This window comes from Malaclemys terrapin, chromosome 10, assembly GCF_027887155.1.
Source record: "Malaclemys terrapin pileata isolate rMalTer1 chromosome 10, rMalTer1.hap1, whole genome shotgun sequence".
Classification (NCBI taxonomy): Eukaryota; Metazoa; Chordata; order Testudines; family Emydidae; genus Malaclemys; species Malaclemys terrapin.
Genome location: NC_071514.1, coordinates 68,626,660 through 68,633,212, shown reverse-complemented (window position 1 = coordinate 68,633,212; position 6,553 = coordinate 68,626,660).

Genomic DNA, 6,553 nt, shown 5'->3' with positions numbered 1-6,553 from the left:
TCTTGGGACTGAGAGTGACCAGACATCAATCCAGGTTCTCCCCATCTTTCTAAACAAGTCTCTCATATTTCAAACTTGTAAGTAAAAAGCCAGGCAAGGTGTCTTAGTTTTACTTTGTTTTCTCAACTTGTAAATGTACCTTTTACTAGAGAGTGTTTATCTTTGTTTGCTGTACTTTGAACCTAAGACTAGAGGGGAGTCCTCTGAGCTCTTTAAGTTTGATTACCCTGTAAAGTTATTTTCCATACTGATTTTACAGAGATGATTTTTACCTTTTTCTTTAATTAAAAAACCTTCTTTTTAAGAACCTGATTGATTTTTTCCTTGTTTTAAGATCCAAGGGGGTTGGATCTGTATTCACCAGGAGTTGGTGGGAGGAAGGAGGGGAATGGTTAATTTCTCCTTGTTTTAAGATCCAAGGGGGTTGGATCTGTATTCACCAGGAGTTGGTGGGAGGAAGGAGGGGAATGGTTAATTTCTCCTTGTTTTAAGATCCAAGGGGGTTGGATCTGTATTCACCAGGGAATTGGTGAAAGGTTTCTCAAGGCTTCCCAGGGAAGGGAATCCATTGGGATGGTGGCAGCGGACCAGACCTAAGCTGGTAGTTAAGCTTAGAAGTCTTCATGCAGGCCCCCACATTTTGTACTCTAAAGTTCAAAGTGGGGATACAGCCTTGACAGAGCTGCTGATATGGGACTCGATAAAGAAAGAGCTAAAGGAGAGAGTAATGTAATTAATGCAATTCAACACAGGTTTATGGAAAATAGACCCTGTCAAACTAACTTGATTTTTTTTTTTAAATGAGATAGTAAGTCTATATAGTTAAAGGAACAACATTGATGTAATATACTCCCCAGCAGGAGCGCCAGGCAGGTGGAGCAGGGCAAGCCCCACACCCCAACCCCATTTCCCTGGCAGGAGCCCTGGGTGGAAGAGGTGGGGAGGGGCCCTCACTTGCTCTGGCCCAGGGTTTCAGAAACCCCTAATCCACCTCTGACCACAGTTGCAAGTAAAAATAACCTTTGTGAATCATAAACCCAGTAGATCAACCCCTGATGTAAAGTAGTTGATCCCAATTCTTTAACCAAATAAGCTCTTTCAAAACAGAGAAGTCTTAACCCTTATGATCTTCATTTCATGTGTAGATTTTAAAATTCATAAGAAAATAAGTTTTATTTGCACATTATATCTATTTGGTATTTAGCCAGAAGCAACATTTCTCCAGCTCCCTGTGATATAGCTTTCCCTCTTATCTGAGAGGTTCATCTTTCTCTCCCCACTGTCACTGCTTTGTGTGGGCCCCCCATTTCAGTCTGGGATTGAAACCTGACCCAGAATACTTGCGAGGCCACTGAAGCCTATATACTGGAATTCAAGTGATTCTGTTTCTGCTCCATTAGACTCGACCCAAATCCAGTCCTGAAGCCACTATGTTATTTAAAATAGGTCCTTTACAGTAAATGGAAGTGTATATTCATTTCAAACATTCACAATATTGTCCCTGGAGACTGGGGCACTATATAAAAGTTGCAGCAGGACTATAGCCAGCAATAGCTAGAGCTTCAAAGGAAAAAAAAAAAGAAGAAGAAAAGAAAGAAAAGAAGGAGCCTCCCTTTCATTCAAGGAGTTGTAATGAGGCAGGAATATGAAATTTACCCTCCCCATGCCAGCCTCAGTGTCCTCAAAACCTAACTGATTAATCTTCTGCACAATGCTTAGTTTTCATTATGGAGTAATTTAAGCAAGCAATAACAACTGAGTACACCTTGTACATCTAATTGATCAGCCAACTAATGTATTCAAGAAGAGCATGCTTAGGGTTACCATTTGTCTGGATTTACCCGGACATGTCCTCCTTTTTGTGCTAAAAATAGCGTCGGGGGGAATTTGTAAAGCACTCACAATGTCCGGGATTTCCCCCCTCCCCCGGCAGAGCAGAGCGAGCGGCTGGCAGGGATGCAGGAAAGTCCCGGGCTGGACTCCGGAGCAGCTTCCTCCTCCCACTCCCCCCTCCCTCCCTGCATTCTGAGCCGGCAGCTCCTCCTCTCCGGCAGCCCCGCTCCAGCAGCACTGTGCAGGGCCAGGGACCGGGTTTTGTTGTGCTGGGGAGCTCAGCCATGTGTCCAGCTGGCACAGAGCCCAACACCCTGTTCTGAGCAACAGGGTAAGGGGGCCAGGGAGGTTCTGGAGGGGGCAGTCAAGAAACGGGGGGGGGGCTTTTTGGGGGGAGTGGAGAAAGTTTTGGGCAGTCAGGGTACAGGTAGGGGGTAGGGTCCTGGGGGGCAGTTGGGGGGGTCTTAGGAGGGGGCAGTTAGGGGACAAGGAACAGGGAGTCTTAGGTAGGGGGTGGGGTTCTGGAGGGCAGTTAGGAGCAGGGGTCCCAGGAGGGGGCAGTCAGGGGACAAGGAGTGGGGGGGTAGGGGGCTGGGAGTTCTGGGGGGGGCTGTCAGGTGGCAGGGGTGGGGAGAGGGATCGGAGCAGTCAGTGGACAGGGAGCAGAGGGGTTTAGATGGGTTGGGAGTTCTGGGGGGGGGCTGTCAGGGGGTGGGGAGTGGTTGGATGGGGCGTGGGAGTCCCAGGGGTCTGTCTGGGGGTGGGGGTGTGGATAAGGGTTGGGGCAGTCAGGGGACAAGAGGCAGGGAGGCTTAGATAGGGAGTGGAGTCCTGGGGGGCAGTTAGGGGCAGGGGTCCCAGGAGGGGGCAGTCAGGGGACAAGGAACGGGGGGAGGGTTGGGGGTTCTGGGGGGGTGGGAAGTGGGAGGGGCTAGGGCGGGGCTCCTCCCGTCCTCTTTTTTGCTTGTTGAAATATGGTAACCCTAAGCATGCTAACACCACACTTGAGGACAGAATTCAATTCTTTTAACTTTTCTGCTACATACATAACACTATTTGTGATAAACATTTTTCACTGAAAAAGGCGACTAGGGAAATTACACTGAATATTAACAAAAAGTGACGGTTTTTCAACTTTAGAACAAATAAAATGTCAGGCCTGTTCATTACGAATTTTACAAAAACTGTATGATACAGTAATGGGGGATAGGCTTCAGCAATTCCAGTTTTAAGAAAAATCAAGATAATGAATTTTATTTATTCTTTGGTAAATATTCTCAATATAGTCAATTTGAAAATCAGAAGTATTATTCATAGGAATGGGGTATTTTTCATAGAGCTATTAGAAAGTTTAACACATGTTGTAGGGTGAAAGCCAACTATTATTTGTCTACAGAATCAAACTTTTTAATCAAAGGGTTTTTTCCCCATTAAGTTAAATTTTGCTTCTAGCTTTAACCCTCTCTACTCCCCTCTCTACCTTTAGATTAGCAGGAAACCGTTCCAGAATCAGAGCACTCTTCTCTTAATGCAGTTACTGTGTAACTTATATGAACAATTAAAGGGGTTACATGCACACTTGGAGATGAACAGACACGCATCTTTAAATTCATGTAGTACATTGAGTGCACTAAAGTGTAATGGGGTCATGTATAAATTGTAACCTCTTGAACCCTAGATTAAAAAAAAAAAGTGTGACTTTATGAGGTTTGTGGTTTATCCTCAACATACTGTTTGACCACCACAAAACCACCAAACAAAGTTACCTACACGCTACCTCTTTGCCACTCTTTTCAGATCATGGTCCATCAACAGCAGTGGTACAAACGTGAACTAGTCTAACTTGGCACAAACCAAACTTTTAGGCCAAATTCTTAGCTGGTGTAAATTGGTGTAGCACTATTGACTTCAATAAAGCTACAGTAATTTACACCAGTTGAGAATCTGGCCCTGCCTCACCAGTTCCGTACTTGTTTTATGATATAATTCTGCCTCTGCATCAACCATAAAAGAGGAAGACTCAAGGTTAATGTGCCAATAGACTGCACATATAGTGCACTCACTACTCTGTCAACAAGGAGTCTGGTGGCACCTTAAAGACTAACAGATTTATTTGGGCATAAGCTTTCGTGAGTTAAAACCTCACTTCTTCGGATGCATAAGAAGTGAGGTTTTAACTCACGAAAGCTTATGCCCAAATAAATCTCTTAGTCTTTAAGGTGCCACCAGACTCCTTGTTGTTTTTGTAGATACAGACTAACACGGCTACCCCCTGATACTTCACTACTCTGTGTTTCAGTCTTCACTATCTTAATTCATTACCAGAACTAAGTACATTGCAAAGTTATTTTCCCTAGCTCTTGTGGTTCAGAATAGTTTCCAAAACTGACGTGTCTAGTCTGTGCATTTCACAGCAAGATAAACGAGCTACCGTATCTTGTGATAACATCATGTACCCCAAACACACTGCCATCATAAGCCTGAGCATTTCTCTATCTCCAGTATGATTTGTATATTTTGTCCTTGTCCTTGCAAGTGTCAATTACCTTCTTGCTTTTTTTTTTTCTTCACCGCTCTGTTATCCTCGCCACAAGCGCATCGCAGTATTATCAGCCACCACTGTCAGTTGGCCAATAAAGCACTCAGTGAAATTTTCCATTCATCCTTCTCTGGGTTGCAGTATGTGCAGAGTGTGTATCATTTGACAACATAATTCAGTGTCAAAAGGGCTCGTATGCTACAGCAGCTCAACTTGCACTGTCCCATAACCACAGCCTTAGATATGAATCATTGCTTTCATCATGCAGCTGAACAGTCATTCATTCCACGGTGCATATCATAGTCAAGCCACAAAAAGCATGCTTCCATACCAGCAAGGGGCTGACTAAAACCTTACCAAACAGATGTTCCATCTGGGATTTTCTAAGGGGCCAAAGAAAGTTGAGCACCAAACTCACCTAGAATTCCACTGAAAGCCAAACTTCCTTAACCACCTTTGAAACCCTCAGCTTACTTCTCTAACTCACAGGCTTTAGCCTGCACATAGCCATGCATGGTGATCATACCCGCTGTCCCATGACCACATGATACGCCTACTGAGACACATTGGGTGAGAAGGTATCAGCCTCTGTATATTTGTGGACATGCATTAGAGGCTTAACTACCTTTGTGTCTTTTCAATAGAATTAAAATGTTGCGCCATTGTTGACACAACAAACTGGCCATCAACAAATTTAAGCTTGAAATTAGATGAAGGTTTCTAACCATCAGAGGAGTAAAGTTCTGAAACAGCCTTCCAAGGGGAGCTGTGGGAGCAAAAAAACACCTAACTGGCTTCAAGACTGAATTTGATAAGTTTATGGAGGAGATGGTCTGATGGGACTGCCTACAATGGTATATAGCCAATCTGTGACTGCTAGTAGCAAACATTCCCCAATGGCCAGTGATGGGACACTAGATGGGGAACGCGCTGAGTTATTACAGAGAATTCTTTCCTGGTGTCTGGCTATTGCCAAAATTCACAGGACCCAACTGACCACCATATTTGGGGTTGGGAAGAAATTTTCCTCCAGGTTAGATTGGCAGAGACCCTAGTGGCTTTTTGCCTTCCTCTGCAGCATGGGGCATGGGTCACTTACAGGTTTAAATTCGTGGATTCTCTAACTTGAAGTCTTTAAATAATGATTTGAGGACTTCAATAACTCAGCCTGCAGTTATGGGTCTATTACAGTAGTGGGTGAGCGAGGTTCCATGGCCTGCAGTGTGCAGGCGGTCAGACTAGATGATCCCTTCTGCGCTTAATTTCAGAGTCTAAAAACTCCCTGCAAAAGTATCTGACAATTGTCATCAGAAAAAAGTCTTTACCCAAATAACTTTACTTTGTTGGTGATAAAGATTCTGAGTGTTAATAAAATTAGTTGCAAGAAGTCAATCGTTAGCATTTATCATGTTCATATTTAGCACTGTTTTAATGCTCAGACTGTACTGTTATGATGTTGCTGCACACATAGGGAAACTATCTTAAGTGTCATTGTTTGGGGGAACAACTAAGGAGAAAACTATGGTATTATGAACTGCAGGGTACTGACCTTCACACATAGACTTTGGTTCCAGAACTAGGATTACCCGGCGTGCTTAAAGGAGGGGTTTGAAATCCAAGGTTTTGATATTGATCCGTTTCTGCTGTGGATGGGCAACCTTCTCCCTATGCAGCAGCTCTGCTAATGCACATTACACCTGACCAGTTTGACAGCACATTGTAATGGGGATTATCCACAGACAGGCTCTGCAGACTTTACAGGAAGCTTTTTGATGCATGTCTCTTCCTTGCATCATTAAACCTATAATAGGATTTCACCAATTTTTTGTTTAAGGTCTAAACACATTAGTATTTATCCACAGACAAAATGCTCCAGAGAGGAGTTTGGCATTTTCTTCAACAAGCGGCTCCTGTTGTAGCTCTTATTTTGGCATACCTTCCTTCCAGAAGAGGGCTAATTGTCTGAATGGAATAATCCATTTGGACATGTGGTAATGCTGCTGCTCTCAGATGCCAGCAGAACAGGATATCAAAGACAGACTAAAGTACCTCTCGTGTCTGTTCTAAAACACTGGCTTGTTCATGGCAATACACTGGTTTAAATAATAATCCTACACCCTACAACAAATTTGGTGTCTGTGGCTGTAGGATCAAACAGCAGAAGGGCAGGTTCTCTGACCA